The sequence below is a fragment of the Tamandua tetradactyla genome, chromosome 16 (genome assembly GCF_023851605.1).
Source record: "Tamandua tetradactyla isolate mTamTet1 chromosome 16, mTamTet1.pri, whole genome shotgun sequence".
Lineage (NCBI taxonomy): Eukaryota > Metazoa > Chordata > Mammalia > Pilosa > Myrmecophagidae > Tamandua > Tamandua tetradactyla.
This window is the reverse complement of record NC_135342.1, coordinates 34,988,450-35,008,346: the sequence shown is the minus strand read 5'-3', so window position 1 is coordinate 35,008,346 and position 19,897 is coordinate 34,988,450. Positions and strand designations below refer to the sequence as shown.

Here is a 19,897-nt window from a genome sequence, read left to right as displayed (position 1 = left end):
TCCCTGCAGTGGCCATGGGTCCCCAGAGGCCCCCCACCCCCAGCACCCTCAGCCTCGAGGCTGGTGTGCCCAGGCCTTCTTCTTGCTCTAAGTATATTCCAAGAAAGCTGACAGCACAACAGAATCAAGCTTGATGGTACCCGGGAAGCAGTACCTGGCTGAGGTGGGACCAGCTCTGGTGGACCCAGCAGCGCCAGGCAGACACCCTCTGTAGGTAGATATTGCTTTAAAAATAGGTGATGTGTGCTTCCAGCATCCCCGCAGACCCAAATGGGATGGTTACTCGGTGGGTTTTTTATAGGACCTTGCATGCCAACATCTCGATGTTGCTCTCCTGTCCACAGGCACACGTTGCCTTTCACCTTGGACAGCGAGCTGCCAGATTCTCGGCAGGCTGGCCTGGGAAGGGATGGTTTCTTTCACTCTCTTTTTTTCTAATGCCAGCAGCTCATCAGCAAGTACCTCCCTGGGAAAATAGCAGTTTAAATGGAATATCTGGTGCAGAGCTTGGAACAAAACTTTGAGAAAAGAGAAAAATCCCAGTTCCTGCCCTTAAAGAAAATGCTGGAGAAGAGGGCATGGCTAAATCCCCAATACCATACATTCAGGCAAACACAAACAACAAAACCAAAGTCCCCATGCCCAGGTGTGTCTCCTCTTTAGGAATTCCACGGGTGTGCAAAGTGTCAGATGAGTGTTCCAAGTCCTTCTTTTCTGAAATTTAAAACCGCTTTTGCACAGTGCTCACCTGGATGCTGCAAAGCCCCTGAAGCTCCCAGCAAAACCTGAGTCTATGAAGCCACTCCGAGCTCTGGACTCGGCAGCTGGGGTCCCAGGGAGGGTGCCCAGGCAGACCCTCTCATTCCTCCACGTGTCATTGCTGTCATGGTAATGGGGTCACACCTTGGCAACTGGGATGTTTTATGCTGCTCAACTCTTACCTGCACCAAGGCCCAGGAGAACCCATCCAAGGGAGGCTGGATGAGATGGCACCCAAGCCGTTGCATTCCCAGGCACTTCCCTGCAGCCATGACTGAGGACACACGGAGCAAGTCTGGGATGCACAAGAGGTCAGAGGGTGGGTTGGGTCAGTCTGACCATCCCTAGCATGGTTTGGCACACATAAGTTAGTTTTCAATTTAATTAATGAGCCACATGAGAAAATCAGAATATTTTATATTTTTGTCAAGTCTGCATTGCCATTCCTATTTGGACACTGGAGGGTCTGGCATTCCCGGGTCACATTCCTACTGGGCAGAGGTAGCTGTCTGAAGCCTGTTGTACTGATGTGAACTGCCTGCCTCGTCCCCCCAGGTGTCTAGTTTGTGATCCTGCGGTAGAGTCTGGCTGCAGATCACAGCATCAGAAGGAGGATGGAGGCTCCCTGCGGTGACATTTGGCCTTTGCGGTTCCCGCAGCCCCATAGCTGTACAAGTGTGACCTTGGAGAACCCATCACCCTTTGAACCCCACCGGGTCACCTTGGAGCCAGTAAAACTCACCGAGCTGGGAGAGTAAATGCTTAGAGAGGTAAGGCCAGGTCTTCATGAGTCTCTTTGAAATGAGACGGACATCGTGGCTCTCCTGGACTCAACTGCAAGCGCGTCTTCAGCTGGAGGCCGACAGGCTTGCTTTAAATGCAAGGAGGGCGGGTGATGGACTGCCGAGATCCGGTAAACAAAGAGGTTAAAAACATAAAGCCAGGCTTCTTGTCTGCCCTTTGCACACTAACAGCCTCTGTTTCCCAGGCTCCCATACGAATAGCACGGCGCACTCTTTTCTATTACACAGAACATTAATAAGAAGAAGCACTGACCCTCGATGGCCAAGAACCAGGTAAATGAAGGGGAGGGAAAGAGGCCGAGGCACGGCAGGCATTTTACACCGCACGACTTGAAGGGGAATGCGTTGACTATAAAGATGACGGGTGCTGGAGCACTGAGCAAAAAAACATAATTTTTCATTGATGTACGGCAGCAGAGCTGGGAGAAACACAAATACTACAGTAGATCCATTAACTGGATGACAAGAAACAGTGTTCACATCCACTGACTAAACTGTTTTTGATTCTTTAGTACCAACATGCAGAATGATCCTTACATTATGTTGCCACGGAAAAACCTTAAAATGCATTTATTTCATAATGTAACTTTCTTGTATTATCATAATAGAGCTATAACGGTTGCTGCAAACACTATGGGGTCTAAAAAACACCTAAGTACAGTTATTAGATTGGAATCTTTTTTAAAAGGGGAGATTGGGAGTGCCTGCGAGATTATGGCTGCCTGTGGGGCTGGGGCAGGCGGCCGGCGACTCCTCACCCTTGGCCTCTCCTCCCTCCTTCCTCGCTCCAGACCCTGAGCAACTTCCGCCACCCTCAAACAGGACCAGGAAACACCTAAGCGAGGCAAGGGGTAGACACAAAGTCGTTCGCCCAGTTACTTAAAAAGGAGATGTACAGGGAAATGCAGCCGTCACTTTGCCCGGCTCTGCCACTCAGCAGCTCCCATTCTCTCCCATCTGTCCCCTTTCCCTTGTCTGGGCACCGGTGCTGCCCACTCTGTAAAATGGGGGCCAAAACAGCTACTTAGTAAAATGCCTGGTGCAGTGCTTTGGGCTGGGTGTTCAATGGACGGCCCTCAGAGCCTGCTTATTTGTCTGGCCCTCTGCAGCCACAAGGCAGAGAGCACCTGTGAGCAGCACCCAAACTGAACGAGCCATTTCCAGGCTGGCATCTTGACTCTGCTGTGGCCTCAGGATCTCAAGACCAGTGGGCTTGCTATTATTCCCACCGTACCCCACTGGGCTTAGGGCTGGGGGCTCCCCGGCTGCTTCTGCAGGCCCTCCCGTGCAGCTAGTACAGGCAGCGTGGAGCGCTCCAGCAGAAGCTGAAACAAAGCTTTGGGAAGCAAAGGAAAATTCAGAACAGAGAAGGCTTCTTGGATGAAGCAGCAACTACAAATACACTAGAGCTGGGCTCTAAAAAAGAGGGCGGCCAAGGTTGAGCTCATGAAACCAGGTGGCATGTGCTGGTTTCCATGGAGAGCCACCTGGGCATCCAGATCCAGGACACATGTGGAAAATGGTAGGTCCCAAAACCAGAGAAAGGAAAGCTGGGCAGCAGGTGGGACAGCAGGTGGAGGACAGGCCAATTCTAAAGCCAGGTTTCTCGTCACTCCTCGATGGCCCCTGTGGCTGACAGGAGGGAAGGATGGCCCCTCCAGGTATGGTCTTCCTTGGGTGCCCGGGGAGTTGGCATCAACACGGGGGTGGCATCGAGAACAGGGAACGAGGCTGAGGATGATGGGAGCGGAGGCCTCACCTTTGGTCCTTCAGCTGACTGATGGGAAGCACAAAGGGGTCTGTAGAAACTGACAGGCACTGAGCTCTCAGCACTGGGCCCATTTGGGGGGCACCCAATTTGCGTTACCTCACTCAGTCTTCACCCCAGCCCAGGGACGGGGTATTTCTCCCCATTCCCCATTTACTAGGAGGACAGTGCTTGAGATGGTGGCTAGCTATCCTGGCTACACAGCCGGTTACTAGTGGAGTTGGATTCAAACCCAGGCCTTGCTGTCTCCAAAGCTCATTCCCTTAACCGTGATTGTGTCTTTGAATCTTGGCTTCCTCTTTGGCCCTGGGGTAAGAGGTGACTGCCAAGGTGGGAAGCGCGACCACCAGCATCATCAGCACAGACTGGCCATTTGGAAAAAAATAAAATGCATCTTGTCTCACCCATACTTCACACCACCATAAAAAAAAAATGTCAGACAGATTCAAGAGTCAAATATAGCCAAATAAGACCATAAAACTCCAGATGAATATTATTTGAGTATTTTTATAATCTTGGGATGGGGGAAGATTTACAAACTGTCTCTCCCTCCCTCTGGCTAAGAACAGCTTGGTTTTCAAGGCTCTTTATTAAGAAGCAGATTCTCCCCGAGAGGGAGAAGTAACTTATCAGCTCTTCCTCCAACTTCAGGGTATGCTGGCTCACAGGTAAATATGTCTGGATTTCAGGGGGTTGAGGAGCGTTACCCTTAGGACCCTGAAGAGGGAATGCCACCTACCTGATTTCCAGGTTGTAGGGGGGATTTCCCGCAGCCCCCTCCCCACAAGCGACCTAGCCCTTGAAGCTGAGGCAGCCAAATTCAGATTCTACAAATCCTTAGAAATGCTTCTGCACAACACTCAGAGTCGGGGAGGGGCGGCAGGCAGGGGGGTGGTGAGGGTGGAGGGCAACACAGCCTTAAACTTCTCAAATCCAGTTAGTCACGGAATCATATATACCCTCACAGAGATAGTGCCGTGAGGTTTCAGGGGATGCTGGGACTCAGAAGCCCCGCCACTGCCAGCCATCATTCTTTCCAGTCTACACAAAAGTCCCCCATCGACGTCACTTACTTCTCCACGTTTGAATTCTGTCAGATTAGTTAACTTCGTACCAAACGAACCTGGCTAATTCTCCTTTTCCTGCTTGATGGCTGTAGCTTAGGCCTGCATATTCCCAAGGATGATAACGAGATTTTGGCAGCCAGACTTCAGCCCAGAATCACTCCTGGCTGCCTAAAGGAAGACCCTGAGGTTTGATGGCCAGTATGCATCCTTTGGAGCAGAAATTGCCCTGGGCTCCATTTTTTGTTTTTTGTTTTAAATGTTCCAGTGAACATGGTTTGCACTAATGTGATGTTTGCAGTGAATATATACATAACTAACATTACACTGTTGCTTGGTGTAAATTCCATGAATAATTCAATATGAGGGGTAAGCCTTGGAAAATCATCCGGTGCAAAACATAGTGAGGAGCTAGAGCAAAGTTGGAGGGTCGACTGTCTGACATCTTGCTATCTATCCAGAACAGCAGTGAATTCCCTGCAAAAAACAAGATCCACATTTCCCGGGAGCCAAGGAAGTACGTCAGGAGGGTATTGCTTTATGTAACTGAGAATTAAATATCATGTGGGATGGTTTTATTCTCTGCAAACAAGGTCACTTTGCTGTACAATCACGTTAACATCTCTTCCATGGCACTGTCCCTTGATTAAACCCAGATCCCCTCTCTGCATTACAGGTCCCTGCTTCTGTAGTACAGAGACACAACCTGCCAAGTCAATATTTGGATTTCCAGCATCTCTTCCCAGACCCTCTAGCCCATGGTGCCTCCTTCTCCTTTTCAGCAGGTACTCAAAGGAACTGAGGGCTGCACTCATTAGACACAGAGTCACAGAGACTCGCATGGTATTAAGATGGCAATATCATCTTATTGGCTATTAACACAAATGTGCCAATAAACATAGTGCATAAAAATTATACATATTCCCTCGGAGTCCATAATCCCGAACTGATATGGCATAATGCAAAACACACTTCCCCAAAAGTAGTGCTTAAAGTCACGATGTACAAATTGAATTTTAAATAAATTTCCTGAAACATCACCCATGGTTCTAGCCACATTAGCTATAAACATTTGCTAAAAATAAAGAGCAGAATGCTCGTGCCCACCCCATTCCCAGAAGGACTGGAACCGGTGGGCATATATCTGCCTTGCTCTCACGTTGTTTCAGAGGTGGACTCACTACACATGCATTTGGGTGCAATTGTTAAAACAACCCAATATATTCCCCTCAAGGGTTTTCCTTAATTATCAGTAATCATCAAGTTCCAAAAAGTCAGCTTGTCTTCACCTCATTCTCTATCAAAGAGAGAGATGTTAATTGCATTATCGCCTTGCCAACACCCTCTGAAATGATGGTAGTGATCATTAGCAGCCTACCATGGAGCCAATCAGAGTCTTCCCAAATTCAGAAACAGCCCGTTAAGTACTGCCCAATTTCACATGTGTGCAAATGCTAAAAATACAGGGCAGCCATCATCAGAAAAAGGGAGCCAGAGGTGCTTAAGAGCAGACCTCCTGGGAGCCAACACACACACACATATACACACCCCTGCCCACATAGGAAAGGCAGTGAAAACTAAAATTTCCTAAAGCCTGTCCATTGTTTCCCAATCCTTCCTGACCAAGCTGATTGTCCACGGAAGAAAGTCTGCATGAAGTCAAGTTGTCTCGTCTTGTTTAACGAAGAATCTCTGCAGGCAGGTCATCAGCCATGCCTTGTTTCATGGATAAGAGCGTGTGGTTATTTACACGTTGTCTTCAGCAGAAACCAGAACAAAAATAGTTTGCCTTTGGTCTTGCTCGCTCAATTTATTTTCTCAAATGTACAAAGTGACATTACGTTGTCCCAAGAGTCTTCCACGTGTGAGTCACTTAAGTAGATACCTTTTGGACTGATGTGCCCTAGACTCATCAAGACCTGGGGGGGTTCAGAGCGTGTTCTGACCTAACAGTCTGTTCTGACACTAGAGAAAAACAGGCTATGTCAGACTGAGGGTCATTCTCTGATACAGGATCTTCCCAGCAGGCTCACAAGGAAGACTCTCAGAGCCCTGGATACTGTGCCCCTCCCTCCATTCCTTCCATCCTTCCCTTGACCAGTGATGGATGGCCAGCTGTCCTAGATGACAGCACACACCCAATGGCAGGAGGGTCCCGTCACCTTGGTCATCATTGAGTTGAAACAGGAAGTGCCATTGTGGAAGGAAGAGAAGGTCTTCTCTCTAACAAATCACACACTTTCCCCCACTGGTCTTACCATGCACTAAGGCATGATCATTTGTTACATCACAAAGACCCTTGATAGCCACTGGTTATTCACCCAAATGGTTATTAAAAATTGCAATTTCAGTCACCAGGAGGTCCCAGATGCACACAGGCTCTGGCTGGTTGAGTGGGACAAATCAATCACCCACTCTTTGGCTGTAAAATGTATCTGAGCAGGTGAGCGGCCACCCGATGGTCTCCTCCAGGCATGAAGGCTTGCAGGGAGCAAGTCCAGGGAGCCACCTTCCATCCCCCCACACCACCACCCAAGCCAAATGCTTCTGCCTAAACTAGGAGATAAGAAATCGCCTCCAATAGTTTATGATAACACGCAGCAACTCCACTCTTAGCCAGGGCTGGTCCCAACATGCCCTTCCCATCAGAGGATGCTCACCCTGAAAGATGGCTCTCCTCACCAAAGGTGAGACAAGAACCAATTTTTATTTCTTCCCAGTGGTTTCTGACATGATGTCACTGTCTTCCCACTATCTCTCAAACAAGGTCAGGCTGTTGACTCACCTCCAGTGCAGTTAGCCTTACATGACTTGGAGCCTCAAAACAAATTAAACAGGGCAGGGAGGCCAGGAGGTGATCATTCCATCATGTCCTCTGGGCTCTTTTCCCCCCTGTGACTCACACTGCACTTTTAGAAGGTGTGGCATCTCATCAAAGCAACACTTAATGTCCTTGGGGTCTTGCCATGGAGGAGGGGTGAGGGACAGTGGGTACATTTTCCCAGATGCTTTGATTTGCAGAGGATCTCATTGGAGATGGCCTGGGTAGGGAAGATGAATCGTAGGAATCCCTGACCCTGTTTCAGGTAAGCTTCTGATTTACAGTTCATTGTGCTTTTTAACGAATAATTTGTATATAATAATTCCACCAGTAAGCACCAAACCTTCTTCTTAGAAATGCAATTAAGGGAAAAATTAGCAATAAATTGTTTTCAGTACTTAACCCAGCTCCAAATTTATGGTTGCTACAATTTATTGTTTCAGAGGCCTGAAAAATGGCAATTAATTTTATCCCATTTCCTGTCATTCACCCTCAAAACTGAAATGTAAATAAGGAACTATCTAAGGCCTTGGTTTTTCCAGCTTATTACAAAGCCTCAGTATGAAACCTCTCTGCCAGTTACCACTGGCAGCTGCTAAACTTTAGAGTGGAAAACACTGCTTTTATCTCCAGGTGTCTCCTTTTCCTCTGCCTTCTGCTCTTGCACGCAGCTCTGTGAACTGCCCCCAGCAATGTGATGGGCTTTACAGAGTGAGTGTAAATGAGAAAACACTAAGTTAGGCTCTGACAGCCAATGCTGGATGTATCAGTTTGCCCTATAAATAAGCACTGATCACCTCCATTTTATTGAACTCATTTTCCAGGCAAGCAAAGACCACAAGATTCTTCTGCACATTTTCTTTTTACACCCTCTAGTACTGCTGCTAGTGTCAACCCCGACAGATTTATAGCCCATTCATTCATGGGAACAAAAACCCTGCCACAGCTGGTCATGGGACACGCAATAGCAGTTAGTTCAAAAGATAACAGCTGCAATACCTCACCTCTCCATTCACACTACAGAGCCAGCACTACTTTGGAGGTAATATATGCTTCTTGTTTGTGTGCTTTGAGTCATAATCCAGGAATGACTGTGGGTCTGCTCACCCCAGGCCCCGCCCCATCGGGAGCCACTTTACCCCACCCCCAACCCTCCTTAACTCCAGCCCCTCTCATCCTGACAAATAGGCGCAGACCCTGCTGTCACCCAGAAGAAAATCCAGCCTCTTCCTTCCAATCTTCCCAACATGGGCTGTGACTGATTTGTGGAGCTTTTGCCACCCAAGCAATCATGCCAAGCTGGGAAGCCGGGATTCCTCGTGGCAAATGGCAAAGTGGGTACATGCCTGCTCTCTGCTTGGGCAGATGAGTTCATGGGTCCTGGCGTGGTCATGCATTTCTTCTGAGCACGCTCTCTCAAGCAGTGAACAAGTTCTGCCTAAGAGACCAGACTTTCTTAGCAGACCCACAGTGGCCACGCTTGCTCTTGAATGGAGCCCATGAGCCAGACGGAGAATCAAAGAAGGGATGACCCTTGACCTGAAATTGGGACAGAAACAGTCAGAGGGGCATAAGCCCCTTCCCCAGAACGAGAGGTGGCTCCTCGGATAGTCCACCACCATCCTAGAGCCTGAGACAGATCTAGGCACGAGCATGTGTTGACACAAGTGTGTGTCAAGGAAGGTGCTCCCCAAGCATGTGGATGCATCAACGGATAAAAAAAGTGAATGAACTAGAAAGGAGATTTGTTCCAAACTTTGTTCCTTTAGATAAGGAATCAAAAGCTCAGGGCAGGAAAGGTTTGGACATGGATGCGATATAGTGATTAAGCGTTCGACCTCAGTTTGAATTCACCTCTGTCATTTATAAGCCTCGGTTTCCCCACCTGTAAAAATAGGAGTAACTATATTTTTCCTAGAATTAAATGTTGCATATATAGTTAAAAGCTTAGCACAGTGCCAACCAAATAGTATGTATATATTACCAAATAAATAGGTTAGTTTTGTTGGAGAAAGAAGATATGCACATAAGAAAATGTTAAAAAAGAGTAATATAAGTTAGGAGGTGGATGAGTACATGAGATCATGCTTTAAGGTAAATGCCTTCGGTTGCTGAAGCTCTAACAGGAGATAAATACCTGCCTCCAACCCTATCAGCACTCCTTGGCCTATATTCTTTGGGAATGTGTCATTATTACTGTTATTTTAATGTTCTGACAATTAGACACCAAAGGAGGTCATGAAAACCAGGAATCCAATAGCCTGCCCTCTGGAATTTACCACGCTAGCCTGTGGGTCACCCTTTAGGTGGGAGAAGCACAGGAAGGAAGGTTGGGCAGTTGAGGTGGAAGTTGAGAGCCTCCACGCTCTAGAAGTTGCCAGAAGAAAACCAAGGTTAAATTCCCCATGAAAACACAAAATTCAAGGAGAAGAGGGAGGCTGCAAAATGCATATAAAACGACACTGGGCATCAGTTGTTGTAAGTACATTCTTTGCTAATCAATCAGCTTTTATTGTGACGCCTCTAGCTCAGCTCATAACGCCAGAAAGCAGCTTCGGTAGCAGTTTAAAATGTTTCCAGTTTAATAATCCCTGCTAATTGAAAGCAGCTCAGGGACTGGGGTCAGGTGGGGGGTGGGGGGCACACCCGGCACAGTTTATGGCAGCAGACTTGTTCCACTGGGGAAAAAAAAAATAACCTTTGGTGCTGAAAGGGAAATCTGTTTTCCCACCCCTGAAACAACTAATTCCTACAACTGTCTGCTTTGGCGTCGGAACCTTTTCTTCTTATATTTTAATTGTGGAACGTTATAGCAGCAGAATTGCTGTGAAACCTGTTTTCATCGGTAGAAAATTAACCACCCCCTGCTGCAAAAACTGGATTTTTTTTCCTTCAACAGAGAATTACATTCATTTTTATAATTGTTCTTTCCTTTCAAATCACCTAATATGACAAATGCCTGGCAACGTTATAGTTCATCGGCTAAAGAGTGTCTTTATGAGTTGAGGCTTCAATGCTTTAATGGAGAAATTGCCTGATTTAAGTAAATCATGTCACCTTCACCCTTGCAATCATATTTGTAGCAGACGTCTGCTGACCTAACCTGCAGAGCAAAAACAAAAACACATTTACATTTGCAGGCTGAGATATTTGGTTCAAATGATGTACAAATAGGTCATGATGAAAAGTAATTTTAGCACATGGCAGAGGTACGATTTAAGTATACTTTTTGACAGTTTTTACACATACATAATTATTCCGTATTGTAATTTAAACAGGTAAAAGACAGATTTTAGCACCAAAGCCGCAGATTCCCCAGCCCTGGTTTCTCTGACTTCCCAGGCAGCGCTACCATCCTGAATGCAGCTACAGCAGAGAAACATCATAACCACAAAGCAGGGTTTGTCCTTCTGCAGTCAGAGAACCTACCCTAGAAGGTGGATCCAAGCACCAGTTACAGGTTCTGTGAATTCTTATTCATATTAAACCTCCCCAGCTATTTTCTAAATTATATTACCAGGAAAGAACAAAAAAGCGCAGATGCTGAGTTCACTCAAGGGTGAGACTGTATGATCATGAGGATGGTTTAGTGGGGGGAGGTGGGGAGAGAACAAAGAACAAGTGTCAAAGGCTGTAGCTCCGCAGAGGTCAGAAATGCTCCTCTCCAGCACAACCGGGCACAGTTCCCCTCGTTCCCTCCCAGCCTTGCCTCAACTTGGACAATTCGATCGGGAGACACTGTTAAATGGGGAAATCTAAGATGGCGGTGATGGCCAGTTCCAAGAATTGGTTCTTGGGAAAAGTAGCTTGTGTCTCGGGTTAAAACCTTTTCTTCTCAACCGAGCTATCCTAAAGAATCCTTTGCACTGGAAGAAATTATGGTAGTTCTTCAAAATCCTAAGATGAGTCAGAAGCAGAAAGAATAATACTGAGATCATGCTATTCAGTGAGTCTCCTAGCTGGACAGAGGGAAAAGGCTGAGATTGAATCATAAGAGAAAGACAGAAAGAAGGAACTATGTGGTGGACACATCCTACATTATCAGATAAACATGCCCTGGATATAAACTTGTGGCCACAAGAGGCTGTCCCTGTAATGGGGAATGTAATTTATAGCAACATAAACGTTAATTTGGAAATCTGAAACAGGAGGGCGCTGAGCCTTTTTAGGGTGATGATAAGATGTGTTGATTAGTGAATCAAACATTGGCTGTACTCACAGAATCACAAATGCCCAGCCTTAGGAGGTCTCCCCCACCCCCCAACCTTCTGTACTGGCTAAGCATACTTGGGGGTGTTTTGCTTAGGGGGAAACAAACCAACTGGAGAACGCTGAGAGGAGAGCAAACAGGGTGGCAAGGGGGTTAGAAAGTGTGACAGCTGAACAACAGACGAAGAAATCGGGGGAGAGAAAACTTCAGGGAAGCAGGCTTGCTGTCTACACATCCCTGCGGTTAACCGCTCTGGAGCCCTCACCACCTGCTGGGGTTTGCCCTAAGCTCCACAGATCCCTTTGAGATAAGCAGGGCTGTGAACTCCATATTACACACCCTTCTTTGTGAACTTTTGAGCCCTGGGAGCCTGAAAGCAAAGGCAGGTACCTGCCTGCTGAGGATTTTGTAGAGGACTGAACTATAAGTTTCCCTCCAATTCTTTGTGAAGGCAATATGCTACGCTGCCTTACTTCCTTCAATATTGTGTCTCAAAATTGCTTAATGAGATTTCTAAAATTATCCACGGTGGCCTTACATATGTAACAGAGAGTACACTTCTGCCAGATTCTCCCCCACTGCATGAATGGAGTAAACACATATTTACTCCATTCATTCATTCATTCATTCAACAAATATTCCTCATTCTTTCATTCATCCGTTCATTCAAAACCAATACTCCTTGAGGGCCTTATACCTGCCAAGGGATGGTGCCTTGGGGACATGTAACCCTCTGGGATTGATGATAGAGACATCTTTTCCAGTGCCACAAGCAAGGTCCACCTTCCCAGAGGTCCGAAGCAGGGGATTCTGAAATAAATGCCCTTCGCAGGGCACCGAACCCAGGTTCTTTCCCAGTCAGCCTGGCAGCAACTGTTCCTGTGCTAAGGTGGGAAATCAACCTGTGGAATGAAGGAATAAAAATGACCAAGATATAGAAAAATCTAAAAAGTCAACAAATGTGAGAGTGAGGGGGAGCTTTTCTCTAAACAGAGGCAATTAACAATCCAAGAGCGCAGGAAGCAAGTAACCTGGTCTGTGTTTGAGCTGGTTCTACTCAGCGAACATTCACTCACCCAAATTGGGCAGAGTGGAGAAAGATTCTCCCTCGTTTTCCCTCTGGAGAAAGGGCCTCCCTCATTTTCCCTCAGCTCCTTTCCAACTCAAAAGATTCTGAGTATTGAAAAGTGGGATCATGTCCTTTATTTTCCTCTGATGCCAACTGAGCCTTCTCAAGTGTGCTTCTCGTAACTGCCAGAAATCTAGAGAGAACTAGAGTTCTTCTCTGGCAGCAAAGCTTAGATAGCTCCTTTAATAACAAAATGTAAAAATTATGTATAGATTTAATTGGTTAAACTTTAAATATTGCCCAAATAAACTGTGCCTTTATATTTAGCTGAATTTTGCCATAAACTAATACAGTCCATCTATAAGGCACCATAGAAGGGATTATGAGTATTATATTCCTTATTCCTAACAACGTGATTTTAATTTTTGTTAAACTATTACACACACTTCATTCTTTCTCCTGCCACCATTTCCTCCAATCATTCCATCTACTACCCCCACTCCCTAAGAAAATCTGGAGTTTAGGGATATATTTTTCTTTTAATTTAAAAACTTTTGGCATGTTCATGTTTCATCCTAGGGCAAGATCATTGCTTAGAGAATTAGATTTCTTTCCTGAAAGAACAGCTCTTTTTTTAACCCCCTCCCCCCCCCCCCCGGGGAAATGATGCTGGTACCATGACACCTGTCAGCAATTGGAGTTCTACTTAGAATCATGGTAAGAGGTGGGCTCGCTGGGCCAAGAGTCAGAGAGGTCCTAAAATCAGAGACTCTTCAGCATTCAAGGTGGAGTCAGCAAGGCAGAACAGTACCCAAACAGTCCCTTGGGAGCCTTCCGTCTCATTCAGGATGGAGAGAAGATGCTGGCACTGGAACCCAGCTCATCAGTCATGGAGGCAGGACCAAGAAGAAGGGTGGTCATTTCCATAGCGATAAACTATGTGTGTATCTGTACACACACCCTGGGAGACTCTGTTACCTCTCTTCTGTCACCAGATGCTCTCAAGCCAAGAGCCCCCTGCCCAGTCATCACAGCCACCCAAAGAACAAATTGTATATGAGTTGGTCATGTTGAATTTCATCTACATAAATTGCTGAATACATAAATAAATGGGGACAAGGGACAGCTCTGCCTTACTATAAAATTTCTATTAATAATTATGGAAGGAAGAATGGAAATAGGAAATCACCATCAGGCAAACACAATAGTAATAACTGTTGCAAGCAAGAATCATCAATGGATGCTAAAATTAGTAGGCAAAAGTATGATAAAAAACAGGATATCTGTATAGTCTCAAAGTAATACCCCACTAGATGCTTGTTAATTGCAAAGGGAAAAGCAATAACTTTATGAGGCAAAACCTGGCAAACATCACCTTGCCCAAGTGATTGAATTTGACATTGCTATTAATGAGATAGGGCCTCATCAGGTATCACCTGATACGGTGCCCTGAGGTACCAAAATACCAATCTTTTCTCTTTAAAAAATTTTATTCCTTATAAGATGTAGAAAGATAATAGTGATACATGAGTAACAACATAATATAGCAACATAACTTATAGTAACAACCTAACTTACAAAAAAAAAGTATTTTGGCCTCATTTGATATAACATAATAATACCTTATTAATGTGATATTTAGATTGATTATAAGATTTTTTTGGTTTGCTTTTCCAAAAACTTGTGCAAATTCATTTAGTAAGTCATCAAAATTTATACTTGCAGCAACTTCTTTTTCATCCAATACAATTGAAAATGACATCCCTCAACCTTGGCAAATGCAAGATGGCAAATATAATTTTTCACTTGAGATGTATCTTTCTTCTGATGCAACTAATACTGGGGCTGTTGAAAATATTGGAATACATTTTTGATAAAGTATGTCCAAATTCAAATTTTAGTACTTCTAGAACTGATCAATCCTCATGGAGCAATTTTTCTAAAACGATTTAACTCTTTCTACCAATCAGTTTCATGTAAGTCTGAATTTAATTTTAAAAATAAATTTACACGATGGCATTTTAATGCTTCCTCTGACATTTCCTATAATTGTGAGGTCATACAAAGAACTGAAAGTGGCTTAACAATTTGTATATAATTCAAAATGCCTGTTGATGCCATTTATCTCTGTATCTTCAATTAAAAGGAATAAGTGATTTAAAAATTGTCTTCATTAATAACTGGTTTATCCAAAACTTCATATGAAGGTGGGCCACGGTGGCTCAGCAGGTAAGAATGCTTGCCTGCCAAGCCCGAGGACCCGGGTTCGTTTCCTGGTGCCTGCCAATGTTAAAAAATAAATAAATAAATAAATAAACTTCATATGAAAATAATGTTATTTTCCATAGAGTGCGACCATCTTTAAATCTAATGTGGTTACTTGCTTTGCAACGTGGCAGCAGTTTTCAAAACCAGAAATTCTTAACTCTGAAGAATTCTGGTAACTCCCTGATATACTTATTGCAACATCCATGTGCATGCTTTGACTTTGTGATAATTTCCTGACAAAGCTTACTGCCTGAACACCAGCAGTTCTGGTCCTGTTCATGTGCTTGCTCCATTGTCCCATCAGACTTCACTTATAAACATAGTTCAAAGATAAAATTAGTAAGAATTTTAAGACATATGGGATGTATGAGTTTTTTTCTTTTTTCTTTCTTTTTCTGGAGTAATGCAAATGTTCTAAAAATGATCATGGTGATGAATACACAACACTATGTGATGATATTGTGAGCTACTGATTGTACACCATATATCAACTGTATGTGTATGAAGATTTCTCAATTAAAAAAAAATATATATATATATAAAGAATTTCAAGACAGTGACAGCCATGCATGCTCATGCCTGTCATTCACAGGTCACACTCCCATGAAGTTCGCCGTGCGTGTAAACTCACTTTATGGAGGTTTCTTATGTAATGGTGTTATACCAAACGACGTGCTATCCCACAACTTCACTTTCACTCATCAGTAGGTCTTTGAGCTTTGTCCCTGTTAGCAGATCCAGAACCACCTCATTCTTTTAAGTTGCTACATAGTATTCTTTAGGAAGATACACTTTCATCTATCTCTCCATTGCCCCACAGAGAACATTTAGGTAGTTTCCAGTTTATCATACAGTATTACAAATAACTCTGCAATCACGTCCATACATACTTTGGCTACTTCTTGCTTGGGATGGATACCAAGAAGTAAAAGTGCTAGGACTTTTAAAATTAAAAACAGATAACTTTTATCAAGTTGTTACTATGTGTCGAGTAGTACTTTGGGCGTTTTACATACATTTCTCATTTAACTCTTACCAGACCTATGAGGTAGGAAGTAGTTTATCCACACTTTACCAAGGAGAAGCTTGAGAATCAAAGAGGCTAAATAAATTGCTCAGAATTTGTGACCAGCGAGGACAAAACCTGGATTTCGGCATCACGCAGCTCAACTCTAGAAGGCATCTTAACTATCTACCATTCTTCCTCTCCTATGTGCATTTAGGAATGGAGAACTTAGTCATTTATTGAACAGTGAGAAGTTTGATGATGTCGTATCACTGAATCACCCCAACAATACAATGAAATAGAAATATTGATCCCCATATATTAGAGGGGAAACTGAGGCTTGAAACTTGACCAGATTCTACCACTTATAAGCAGTAGAGCCATGATCTGCCCCAGAATCCCTCTGCTCCCCAGAATATGAGGATGTGTCACTAGAGTGTGGAGCAAGGCAGGTCTTGGGCTCAGGACGCTACAGATGTCGGGGCTGAAGAAATGAGGGTGCCTGAAACATCTGCCCAGCCAAGTCTGGCCTGGAGTCATCAGTATCCAGCATACACATCTAGCATTTGTCCACACTTCCTGGGTCCCAATTCTAGCAGCAAGAGACCTCAAGTCCAAGGAATCCCTCATCTTTAGAGAAGGCTCAGGAGAGCGCAGCTTATCTTTGGCACCCCTCAGGCAATCGTTCCCCACCAACCAATCTCAATATTAAGGGAGTCAGGGCCCTAGAAAGGGCCATAAATGATGCTTTGAGAATTCGATTTGAGCAGGTCAGCTTTCTGTGTTCCAAAATAAAGTCAACCAAACTTAACGCTTTAACCTTGGCACCTTGCAATGCCGGAGTTTTTGAAGTTTGTGCTTCAGGCACAAGTAGGAGAGAGGAAATCCAAGGAGAAAACCCTTCAGTTGAGCCACTGTGACCCTGATCCTTATAGAGAAGTAATCTGGAGGTGATACATTGATGTCCAGACAGGAGATGGTGGCACTCAATTCTCAGTGCAGAACTACCCACAATCTCATTGAATTCTCTCTCACAGTCTTTAAATTTAGTTTTTCTTTGCATATGACCAAAACACTACAAACACACATGTTCTGGAAGACTGAGACCAGTAAGCACCTCTCTCCCTCACCTACCCGTGGTCAGTGGAAAGGAGGGATCACTCCCATGAACGTGGAGTTACCACAACAAATAGGGAACAGAAACTCTTCAGCACAGAGGTGAAACCCTCTGCCGGGGGCGGGGGGGGGGGGGCTCTAGCTGTGGCTCATCGAAGCTAATTTGGCAAAGAACAGCCACAGTAAATCTTAATGTTTCTGTCCTCCCATTGCCCAGGACTGGAAGATTTAAGCAGAAGACCTCGCACCCTCTCTTGGAACCCCCTATTAGATAACCCTCTGACCTCCCCTGGTATGGGAGAGAAAACAGAGAAATTATGAGACATATGGAAATATTTAGCCATTCAAGATAGAGACATAAATCTGAGCAATTAGAGAAAATGTCACATTATATGACAGAGTTAGTGCAAGAAATGGGAGAAAAGTGTAAAGGTTCTCTAGGTGTCTTCCCAGAGAACATTGCAACTGTGAAACACTGGGAGACAGTAGTAAAAGGAAAAACCTGAAAAGATTGCTTTGAGGGTGAAAAATAGGATTAAGAATTTTTTCATGGAGGTAAAAAACTGCAAATTGGAACTGCCAGAAACCAAATCTGAGAATTAGAAGACCAGCACAAAAGATATTACCAGAACTCAAAAAGGGTCAATAAATGAAAAAGAGAACAAAATTAGAAATGGAGAGCACTTAACTTGGACATAAAAGTATTTCAAAAGGGGAAAAAAGAAGAATGCAGAAGCAATAATTAAAAAGAAAGAAATCTTCCTTAGGCTGTATAAAGTTGGAAATTTTCAAGGTAAGAAAATTTCACTGGGAACAAAATCCTTACCTAAGAAGAACTAGTATAGAATATGCTTGAACTTCACATAAGAAGAATAAAGAAACATAAGCAGCAAAGCATAAAATGTAAATGAGTTAAATTTCTCTATTAAAAGACAATTTGGGTCAAAAACCAAATCCAGCTGTATGCTATTAAAAAAGAACACACATCTAAAATAAAATATCTCAGAGGTTTTAAAATATCTTTTCATGCATTTATTTATTCAAAAAATAAATACTGAGCTCTTCTTATGTGATAAAGAGAGAGACAAAAATTCACCAGGCAAACATAAAATAAACCAGAGATGTTAATATTATTTGAAAAGGTACAGGGCAGTGCGATGGTCGCTCAGTGGCAGAGTTCTCACCTGCCATGCCAGAGACCTGAGTTCGATTCCTGGTGCCTGCCCATGCAAAAAAAAAAAAAAAGCCTGTACTATAAAAAGGTACAGATTGAAGCAAAATGGTAAATTTTTCACAAAATGTTCACAAAAAGAAAGAGAAAGGATTTGACCAAAATATTATTAATAAACATGAATATATATATATATACATTTATCACCTTTTATCCAAAGGTTCCAAAGGTATTAGAACAATATGGACTTGAGCAACATTTTTATTAATCTTGTTTATATAGATGGGTAGATAGATCGGTAGGTAGATAGATAGATAGATAGATAAATAGATAGATCGATCAATCAAACCCTTCACCCAAAGTCTAATACGGTAACCACTAACCACAGTCACTATTTAAATTATAATTTTAATTAAATAAATTTTATTTTAATTTCAATTAAATAAAATGAAAATTCAGTTCTTCAGTCCCACTAGCCACATTTCAAATGCTCAAGAGGCACATGTGTCTCAAGAGGCATATGTGTGCTCCACTTGGGACAGCGCAGATATAGACATTGCTCCAATTGCAAAAAGTTCTATTGGGCAGTACTACTAAAGAGAATGCAGTTTTTTAAATGTTACATAGCATTTACTAAGTTTCCTGTAATATAGCATGCACAAAAGAAGGATAAACTTTTTTTTAACTAAATGAAAATTATGATTAAAATACAAAGATCTTGGCACAACATATGCTAATTGCTGGTGGTGTGTCATTGTTTCTAGACCTTCTCAGCAGACAGACACATCCATATACGTGTGCACACACAGGTATCAATATTTATTTCTAGATCTCTAGATGGATGGACAGAGGGATAGATGCTAAAAACCATGAGGTCATCTGCTGCCTCCAATTCCAATCCAGTAACACAGAGTACAGCTCAAGCCTCCCCATTTTCATATTTTCCAACAGTGAGAAACTCTCAGTTCCCATTAGCCTCAATATATTTATTCATTTTCTCAAGCCTAGAACTCACAGAAGCTAGGCTCAAAATTCTAACCCATTATCACTGCAGAAAGGGAAATGAACTCAAGTGAAACCAATAAGGTATCAACATCTGTTTATAGTTGATAGTTTGCTTGTATATCTGTTTTTGGTAAGACTCCTTGGAGAAATAACTGAGTCTAGAGCTGGGGCAGAGAAAGTACAAGATGCAACTAAAACGTATTTCTGCACCAGAAAGTAAAGTGCTCAGTATCATGTGGACATGTCAACAGGACACAAGACAAGCTCGAACAGTCCACTTTCCCAACCCCTGCAGAACTCCACATCTCTGCATATAAACAGCAGATTCAAAATAAATAACGGCCCCACAGTTTTTATAAAGACAGAGAAACAGAACTTATGTGACTTCAATTCCGTCACCCGAAGTGATCAATAAGGAAATTGTTTAAAATTTTAAACAGGGTATGAAATGCATGTTACTTTGTTTGATAAGTGCAAATTTTCATTCAGGGTGATTTATTCAATTTGAACAATACCTGGAAGATTGAAATTCATTATTTCCAACTGTTAATAGTTCATTTGAAAACTAAAAGAGAACCAAGGAAATACAATTTTACAGCAGTGGTACATTTTAGTAGTCTTTTCCTAGTGGGAAATTATAGTTGAGGTTAATCAGCCACAAAAGTATTTGCAAAACAGCTGAAATCTGCCTTGAACAACATACAGTGAAAACATCAAACTTTAAATCTGGTCCTCTACTTCTGGGCACAGAAGGACCAGAAGTAGAGGAGGTGACCATTGGCAATGCAACAAACAAATGTAAGAAAATGGACATTTACATAGAGATAGAACCAATTT

At 43.4% G+C, this 19,897-nt stretch overlaps 2 long non-coding RNA genes across 2 annotated transcripts; one reads left to right on the top strand and one right to left on the bottom strand.

Moving 5' to 3' along the window:
• Window positions 1-947: 947 nt before the first annotated feature.
• On the bottom strand, window positions 948-7,432 carry LOC143659382 (uncharacterized). Its single transcript, XR_013163513.1, has 3 exons — window positions 7,180-7,432; window positions 1,502-1,659; window positions 948-1,054 (listed from the first exon to the last, which is right to left on the bottom strand). It is a non-coding gene; the product is annotated as an uncharacterized LOC143659382 (long non-coding RNA).
• LOC143659381 (uncharacterized) lies at window positions 6,745-14,582 on the top strand. Its single transcript, XR_013163512.1, has 4 exons — window positions 6,745-7,081; window positions 7,416-7,480; window positions 10,494-10,675; window positions 14,220-14,582. It is a non-coding gene; the product is annotated as an uncharacterized LOC143659381 (long non-coding RNA).
• The last annotated feature ends 5,315 nt before the right edge of the window (window positions 14,583-19,897 follow it).